The sequence below is a fragment of the Myotis davidii genome, unplaced genomic scaffold, assembly GCF_000327345.1.
Source record: "Myotis davidii unplaced genomic scaffold, ASM32734v1 scaffold143, whole genome shotgun sequence".
Taxonomy (NCBI): domain Eukaryota; kingdom Metazoa; phylum Chordata; class Mammalia; order Chiroptera; family Vespertilionidae; genus Myotis; species Myotis davidii.
The window spans coordinates 2,865,056-2,875,034 of record NW_006294876.1 but is presented as its reverse complement, the minus strand read 5'-3'; the positions used below and the strand labels follow the sequence as shown (position 1 = coordinate 2,875,034).

The 9,979-nt window shown below is 41.9% G+C and overlaps 1 pseudogene; it reads right to left on the bottom strand.

Moving 5' to 3' along the window:
• Positions 1 to 724: 724 nt before the first annotated feature.
• Positions 725 to 9,979, bottom strand: part of LOC107184046 — an 18,734-nt pseudogene continuing 9,479 nt past the window's right edge.

Below are 9,979 nucleotides of genomic sequence, written 5' to 3'. Positions count from 1 at the left end.
AATATCATATACACTACATAATCAAATTTACAATCTTTCACAGCACATTAACAAAGTTACTAGGAAAACTGGACTACACAACAAAGATGTTACAGATGCACAAAATTCTGACAGGGAGAGCCAAGATCAAGGAGTGGTTTTCTTTAGGAAACAATTCTACCAAAAACATGTGAATAGAAGTAATTTAAAGTGTTCAAGACATAGAAAATACATGACTGACTCCAAATTGCCATTTAGTATTCTTTGTATTATCCTATATAATAAAAGGCTAATATGCAAATAGACCAAATGGCAGAACAACTGGAACAACCAAACAACTGAACAACAGGTTGCTATGACAAGCCTCTGGTGGTTACTGAAAGTTCTTTGCTGCACTTGCACCCTGAGGGCTTCTACACCAACCCCTGCTCCTGAGGGGCAATCAGGGCAGCAGCCGCCACTCACAACCACTGATGGCGCCTGCCCCACTCCCACCTGCTGCTGGCACCGGCCCCAATCGCTCTGTGCCATCAGCAGGTGCGAGCGGGGCCGGTGCCATCAGCCCATGGGAGTGGCGGCAGTGGGAGCAGGGCTGCCAGAAGACAGGGGACCAGGGACCAAGGTGGGAGGGGCCAGGCGGGGGCCCAGAGGATGGGCCGAGACACACCTCTGTGCCTACCACAGCCTCTTGGCCCACAGTTCCTTTCAAGGTGCATGAATTCGTGCACTGGGCCCCTAGTAGGATATAAAAACAACCCCCATCTATGGAATGTTAAGCTGACACCCAAGACAATGAAAGCCTCCCCTATTCAATATCCCACTATTTTCTGGTTGTGCCAAAGAAGAAACAACCAGGAAATGATTTCACCTCTTAAAAAAAGCATTTACACTTAAAACAATGGGATGAGTTGGAATTCCCTCCTTCTTAAAAATGTTTGTAGAGCTACTAAAAAACTTGCATTTACAAAACAGGTGATAAAAATATTCCTCTGGATTGTACAAGAAGGGAGACAGGACCACTGATAAGGCTTGGTACATGACATTAATCAGACTTGGCTTCTTTTTCTCCTGCTTCATCTGAGGCTGGACTCTCCTCGTTTTTAGTTTCTCTGTTTTGCACAGGTAGATTTTCTTTAGGCTCCTGGTCAGCCCCTCTGCCAGCTTTCCCTTTGCTCCCCTTTTCCCTCTCATTTGCACCTTTTAGTCTGCAGATTTATCCTTTCCTGTCACCTTTTTGGGCTTCGTTTCCACTTTTGCAGGAGCAGGTTTGGCTGACAACCTGGCCGACCTCCTCTTGGGCTCCTCCTTGGTCACCCCTTGGCAGAGCTGACCTTCCTTTTGGGCACCGTGGCAGCAGATTGGGCTTGTGCTGGGTGCCTGAGGGCCGAGGCATGCTGAATGGCTTCACTGCTGCTTCTCTTGCTGCCCAACCTGCTTGGACCCCATCAAAGTCTTTCATACCCTTTTTCTCATGGGTATGGATTGTTATGGTTATGGGCATAAATAAAATTGAGAACATCAGGAGGAAATATTACAATGTTGGGCTGGGTGGGAAATTTTATTTATAATTCTTGTGTGACTTTTGCCCCCATTAATCCAGGCGTAAGGTGAGTCCCAGAGTACAAAGGTGTCCCAGACATTGAGGAGCCAATACACCCTCCTGAGATTCTGTGAGCCAAGTGGATCCTGTTGCCTCTATGACAGAGGTCCCCCAATAGGCCATGGTGACTCCTTGAAAGAAGGAACATGGCAATAATGACATAATTTAACCTAAATTGTGTGTTTTAGACCTTCTTGAAAGATATCACTGCTGTCAATATTGATCCAGACATTTATCATGGTCATTTATAGGGTCTCCAGAAAATTATTTTTAAGGTATTGGGAAAAGTGTGATATTTAATCCCTTCTTGGTGAGGTTTAGCTTACCAATAACTAGCCTACCTATCGAGGAAGAGTGAGTTGGATTAATTCACACAAGCAATAAATCACAGTGTCAAGAAAAAAGAGGGAGAGACAAACAATATAAGCATGTTATGAAACTATTGACAAAAACTTTAAACACAATTTATTTATTCATTAGGAAAAAATAACTGGCAGTAGTGGAAATGGTGATAAATCAGCCTCGATGCTAAGAAATGAGGCCCAGGAACCATCTGCATAACAATTAGGAACCAAGTGATACCCTCTGAGTAATATATTATCAGGTTGCATTGGCTGCAAAATCAATGACCACTGGCCACTGTGAATAGATGCATTACTGTGGAATTAAGAAAGTTGTGAGGAGGAGTGGAATTGACTTGGTTTTCAACTCTTGAAAGAGGCAGTTTGGGAGGTGGGTGGCTTTGTGCACAGCGTATGTGACACATTTAACTCTATACAACATGCATATAATTCAATTGTTATGATGTTGAATATTTAATATTCCAATGTTTTCTCTCTCATCATATTACTGTTTTGACTCGTGTTGCTGCCTTTACCTTCTAACCTAAAATTTTTACACCCCTCAGAAGCATTAAAAACTCTGACTGTTAGACTTAACAAGAGGATGTTAAGTGCCATGTCAAAGTAGGTCGTCATTTTATTAAGTTGCATTAAACCTTGGTGATTGTCAGTCTTGAGCCTTTTAACCTCCCTGTGATAATGTAGGAATTTTAATATGATTCTATGGTAATTCTAGAGTCTATGGCAGGGGTAGGCAAACTTTTTGACCCGAGGGCCACAATGGGTTCTTAAACTGGACCGGAGGGCCGGAACAAAAGCATGGATGGAGTGTTTGTGTGAACTAATATAAATTCAAAGTAAACATCATTACATAAAAGGGTACGGTCTTTTTTTTTTTAGTTTTATTCATTTCAAATGGGCCGGATCCGGCCCGCGGGCCGTAGTTTGCCCACGGCTGGTCTATGGTGACTGATTTGAATTTCTAGGACAGCAATTAGAGAAGAGGACACTTACCTGGTTGAAGATTGCTTCTCTTAGGTCTTATCTCAAATGAAACAGCTTTGTGGTATATTAAGGAAACCAACAGTTATATCTTTGTGAGCCTACAAAGACACCTATTTATTAGACTTGGTGCCCTTCTTTGCTAAGAACCATGCAACATGCTAGTGCAGGAAATCTACCAGTCTGACCTCCTGTGATGTGCACTCATGTAGCTTATTCTTTTCAAACCCCAGTGGCAACCTTTGAAAAGAAACCTATCTGATTAGCAGCTGTGTGGCCCTACAATTTCCAGTGTTATCCAGATCAGAAATTCAAATAGAATGAGCTGAAAAGGCCACCTTTTCTTTTGAGAGTCAGAGTGCTAATGAGTGCTTATCAAATGCTTATATAAATTATAATTTGACTGGTAAAGAGCCGTAGGACAGAAATGTATGGACTAGTGATAGTTAAAAGTCAAAATTTCTAAAATAGAATCTGGGCCATGAATATGCTATTATCTTGGTGTCTGTAAATGGTATATAGTTAGATATAAAAATTTAGTCTAAGTTTCAGTAATCTGATATGTAATAAACTATATGTATATATCATCTATTACCTACCCATCCATCCATTCATATGTACGTATACATTCACACATATCTTATATAATAAAAGGCTAATATGCAAATTGACCAAACAGTGGAATGACCAGTCACTATGACATGCATTGACCACCAGGGGCAGATGCTCAACCCAGGAGCTGCCCCCTGGTGGTCAGCACAGCGGCGGTGGTGGGAGCCTCTCCTGTCTCCGCGGCAGCACTAAGGATGTCCAACTGCCGGCTCCTGGACTGCGAGAGGGTGCAGGCCGGGCTGAGGGACCACCCCCCGAGTGCATGAATTTCATGCACTGGGCCTCTAGTATGATGTAAATACATGTGTATATACACACATATACATAAAGACATTAGATATAAAATAATATACAAAATGGTCCATATATAACCTTTGTATCTATATCCTTTATCTCTTTCTTTCTATATATATGTATACATTTATGCAATTTTTCTTTTCATATATATATTTTTTCTTTAGAGAGAAAACAATCTCAATGGAGCAAGAAGAAGGTAAATGTAGATACTTGTGCACCAGCTCACAAGGGTCAGGAAGAAGCTCTTTGTAGGAGCCCAGAGAGACATGGGAAGAGAGATTGCTCTTAAAAATATCATCCACTCAGCAGCTACATTAGAAATAACATCCTTCATTGTAAAGGTAACTGAGAAAGGAAAACATTGGACTGTGGTGGTGGCCAAATCAATTTGCTGAAATTTCACAGTTGTCTTTCTCCAAATGGGACTCCTGTTGGCACCGAGGAACATGTGGGTGAAGACCAGACACCGAAGAATGTCAGCTCGGCTTCTTCAATGCAGATAGAATCTTGTAGCTGCTTTCAGTCCTGAGAAAGTAGTTTAAAGGATAACAACATTAAAACCTTTTTTTAAATTATTAAACAAATCAACTTATTTCCCATTGGAGGGTGTATGAGGTTCCTGAGGCGTGTATTTGCTCCTAACTTTTAATCATGACATTTACCTGTCATTCTCATGTTTCTTCTTGGTTATCACACAGTTTCATGATGTCCGGCTTAAATAGGCCCCGTCTGTGCTCGGTGACAACTCTGTCCTCCCTCCCAGGATAAGGCATGGCCTATTGCCGTCTGGGAGAAAATGGGCTATCTGTTTCCCCCTCAGTGGCGAGGACATTGGTCATGTTGCTAGTGCTCCACCATTTTGGTAACTTGCCACTGTCCCGTGGTTTCTTCTGCTGCTTCTGCCACCTGCTGACCAACTTTACTGAATGTCTTGAGTTCGGATTCCCCAGGAAAGACTTGATTCCATTAGCCAGCCTATACCATGTTTCTCTGGGACATACCTGTGAGGCTACTTGGCATCAGATGTCACCATCTTCTCCTGTCTACCCTAAATGGGACTGGAGTGGTGGGGTCACGTGGTATGATACAAAGTCACTTCTGTGCAAGGAATTGCCTGCATTGAGAGCAGGTTTCACACAGAAGGGAGTTGGGCATTTCTCTGGGCTGTACCGGACTCTGGCTGTGCAGTGAGAACCCTGCCTCCCAGGGTGGCTGTAAGGATAGAAGGAGAATGCTAAGTGCCTAGCATAGTGGGACTTAGGAAAGCCTGGGGCTCTTCCTGCCCCACTGTCTTTTGACTAGAACCTGTGGCACATATCGGGTAGTATTTCATTGCATAGACTCCAGTACAGGTACCTGGATTCAGATCCCAGCTTTGCCACTTCCCAGCTATGGGACCTGGAGCAAACTGCTTAACTTCCCTGGGTTCTTTCTTATATGTATAATGTGATAATAGTGGTATCAACCTTAAGGCAAACTTAATGACTTAATAGAAGGCATTTACACAGTCTGTGGCACACTCTTGTCATAGGATTGTTGTTCATTCTCATTCTTCTGGAAGGAATAAAGTAAAGGTGAAGTTAACACTAAGAGGACTGATCTATATTGGGGTTAAAAACATTCAAGCATAATAAGGATAAACTTTTGAAAGGGGTCCAATATCAATAACTTAATGACAATCTCCAATATGCAGAATGAGAGTGATCTACCAGCAGAAAACTAACGGGAACTGGTGTGTCCACCCCATCAGTTGATAGTGACAACTTGACATGGTGAACTGAGAAGCGGGGGAGGCCAGTGTGAATGGAGAGGCAGAGCAAGGTGGGACCCAGGGAGGCTGCCCAGCTCAGGAGCTGTGTGCGCGCATGCGCACCCCATGTTTGCCTTCCCCCACCTAGTGTGAGTTCACACACCCAGACCTGCTGATTGATCCAAATTCGCTTCTGGAAAAATTCAGAGAGTGAGACAGTTAATCTCTGTCATTTGGCCAGGACATAGGTCTATGTGCTTCTATCAGCTGAGGCCAAGTGTTCAGCCAAGCGCAGTCAGGATTTCCTGCAGCAGCTGGCCAAATAGTCCTCTATCCTGTGAGATGGAACCAGTTGACTAACATTTCCCCTTGTTGGCAAAGGCCTCTGTTCAAAGCTCCTGGACAATGAGTATGCAATGTCCTTTAATACGGGCTTTTCATTTTTATCTCAAAGTAATAGTTTTTATCATGCATGAAGAATTTCTGCACCACGACCTTCAGATTCGCAGCTTCTTATCTAATTCTACTATTAATTCTCTCCAACAGGAACTCACTAATCTGAAAAATCTGAGAGTCTTCTGGGCCATCATAGCAATGGGTGATACACATTGAAATCAGCATAGCAAGCGTGTTCGGATATTTGAAGGTGTCTGAAAAAGAGAACATATTATTTTTTCTCTCTCTAGGATTTATAAGCAGCCTGTAGGGTACATATTATCAGTAATCCTATTTTACAGATGAGAAAATGAAATTAGAGATAAGTAACTTCTCATAGATTAACTGCCTAGAGCAGCGGTTCTCAACCTGTGGGTCACAACCCCTTTGGTGGTCGGATGACCCTTTCACAGGGGTCGCCTAAGACCATCCTGCATATCAGATATTTACATTATGATTCATAATAGTAGCAACATTACAGTTATGAAGTAGCAACGAAAATAATTTTATGGTTGGGCCACAACATGAGGAACTGTATTTAAAGGGCCAGAAGGTTGAGAACCACTGGCCTGGAGGTTGGCTGACCTGGGATTTCAGGTATATCTGACTCCAGCATCAGAGCTCATCTTTTTCTTTCTTTTTTATTTTTCAGGTTTTTACTGGAGCACTGGATGATGGGGTGCTGGAAATGGGACAACATCTGGGAGAAGAAAGAACCCAGGTAGGACTGGGGGGTATATGGGCTTTGACATTGGTAAGTTCTATGTTATAGATTGATGTGTTTCTAAAATAATTGAAGGAACCTATACGCTTCTCATTTTATGTAAGACCTCAAACAATAACGCAAATCAGCACAGTCACCAAAATCTGAAAGAGCTCAGTTGGGATGGACTGGACACCAGGCTGATGGCAGATGCAGAGTTTAGCAACGATGGAAAACCACAATCATACAGTGTAGCAAGGAACTCTCCCCCTTAGTTGCAAATGTTCATGACTGAGAAGGTAGGAAAGGATATACAACAATGCAGGTTTTAAAAATTTGATAGATTTCAGAAAAATTTTTTCATGCTTGGACCATATTATTATTCCTTTTCTTAAAGTTCTAATAAAAATATCTGGCCTGGCTGGTGTTGCTCAGTGGTTGAGCATCGACCCAGGAACCAAGAGGTCACAGTTCTATTCCCGGTCAGGGCACATGCATGAGTTGTGGGCTCAATCCTGGTCGATGATGTTTCTCTCTTATTGATGTTTTTCTCTCTATCCCTCTTCCTCCCTCTCTCTCTAAAAGTTAATAAAAACATATTTAAAAATATATATGTGAACATGGGATTGAAAAGGAGAGGTTGGTTTTTAACTTCTGCTTGTGTGGATGTGAATCAGAAGAGAATGGAGCCTATGATAGTAACTGCCAATCTTGAGTGGAACTATTTTTCTCCTTCCTTCACCCACTTTGAAAATCCCAGGACCTCTGTGTCTCTCCTCTGAGATTTTGCAGAGATGGGCATGTTGGTTAATGATATAGCTATCTCTCAGTTCCTCACAGAGGCACTCCAGTGCTCACCTTAGAATCCCACAGAAAAAATAGTTCCATACTTAATGAAAATGAGAGCAGATATGAGAGAGGCAGGAATCAGTTAACATTGTCATCTGAGGTCAAAATGGGTGAACAAATCCAGAATGTTAGAAAGGATATAATAGACAATTGTCTGGACTCTCCAGATGCGTGAATGTCATGAATGACAAAAATGGTGATGGGGAGGAGCTGTCCTAGATGTATAGAGACTGACCAGACACAATAATCAGAGGAAGTGTGAACCTTGAGTGGCTCTTGAATCAGAAAAAAAAGAAAAAAAATGTAAAAGATATTTTTGGGGACAATTGAAATATGGACTCTATAGTACAAAATGTTATTGACTGATGCTAATTTTACGTGTGACACTGATGTTGTGGTCATAGAGGAAAGGCCCTTATCCTTGGGACAGAAATGCTAAACTTTTCAGATCTCATGATTACTGCAACTTGCCCTCAAATCATCCAGGAGAAAAGAAAGTAGATCAAAATACAGAGATAAAGAAAGCAGCAAAATGCTAACAGTTGGTGAACTCTGAGGGATGGAAATAAAGGTGTTTCGTGGTACTATTTATTCAGCTTTTTGTGAGGTTTGAAAATTTTCCAAATAAATAGTTGGGGAACACTGTTCCTAGTACTGTGCCTCTCACAGATCAGCAACCATCTCCTGAATGTCTTTCACGTGCACACATATATCTTTGAGGCTTGTTCTACTAGTTTTTCTTCTTTTTAAAAATCATTGCAGAAAATATTATTGGGACAGTGTTGACATTGCTCAGTTTTTTGTTTTTTTCTTCTTCTGTTTCTTTAATTCTATTTTGTTTTACTTAGGATGATGCCTTGGCTATGTACACACTCAGTACTCTAGAAATACTGTTTTACTTTTAAAAAGTAAATCCTATTTAAGTAAATGTCACTTGTTAAGTGAATCACAAATGCCCATTTGTGGAAATTTCATCTCCAAGTTTCCTCTCTTGGGTGATTGGTATTTGAGGTACCCAGTGCTCATGCTCTCTCTGGGAGTGGCCACAAGATGGCAGTGTTTCAGAACACTGCTCTGCTTGGAAGTTAGATGTGAAAGTGGCTGAAGGGCCTGGATGGCAGGTTGGCAGCTCTGATGCTGTGTTCATCATCAAAAAGGTTTGAAACAAAGACTTGGAAGGTGTATTGGGGAAATGACAGTATGAGTTGTTCTTGTGATATCCTTTGTCTCGAACTCAACCACTTTCTATGGCAGCTATACATGGACTTCATGGAATATTTCTCGTCTCTCCTTACACTATGTTTGTAATTTCCCCCTAGTTATTTATGTTTTCATGTATTTATGCTAGGACTTCACCTAGCATCTCCCTCTACTACCCCATGACCCATTAAAACTCACTAAACTCTATTTGTCGCATGAATTCTAAACATAACCACCAAAGAATAAAATATTCTTTCTACCTATGAGTATAGAATCAATGCGTGTGAGCATCTTTATTATACTGCCATTATCCTTCAAATTCAAAGAAGAAAACACTTCTCACTTAGAATCTTTATATAGGATGTCATCTTAAATAGGTTCTATTTTTACGACTGGGCTTTCATCGTCTGTGAGGAGCTAATAATTGAAATGCATGATTCCTATGTTCCTGTGACAAAGCAAACCAAGGTCATTTTTTTGGGTCCAAAATCCAGTGCAGACTCAGTAAATCCCAGAGTAGCCTAATAGAAATAAAACTTGATGGCTCTGCAGTTATCTTTGGATGAGCTTCAAACTGAGGCTATAGATCATTGTGAACGTCTAGGAGAGTTCAGTGTTGGTAAAGCCGATCCCCAAGCCTGTGAAGAGGTGAGGAGGCTGCCGTGGGACCCCCTCAGTGAGTGTGGTCTCCTTGCTCCATAAATCTGCTCTAGACTCCCCTCGGTGTGGGCTCTTTGGCAAGGGCCCTTCTCAAATCTGCAGGGTGAGCTCAGTGTCTGGAGAAGCATCATTTGGGCTCTTTTCCTCTGACAACCTCCTGATAAATTCTACCCCCAAATGGAAAGACACTTAAGCAATGGTGCTTAAAGGATTATCTTGTTAGAGCCATGTAACCTTTGGATTATCCCAGGCTGCATGAAGTGCAAACGTTTGTCTTTCACTTGGTGAACCCACAAACTGAATTAAGCCCCAGCTCATTTCTCAGGCCCACTGACGAAACGGCTTCCCTCTGCATAAGGACATGGCAATACGCATAAAGAGCTCATGCCTGGATAGCACCTATGAACCAGGTTCTCACAGCCTGCCTTGGGGGTAAAGCATTTCTTGCTGTTTCAAAGTTATGGCTTCCCTTTTATTTCTGGTTTTCTAAAATTCCAGGTATTAATTGTGGGTGGTGGGTGAATTGCTGTGGAGTGTAGTATTATCTTGCC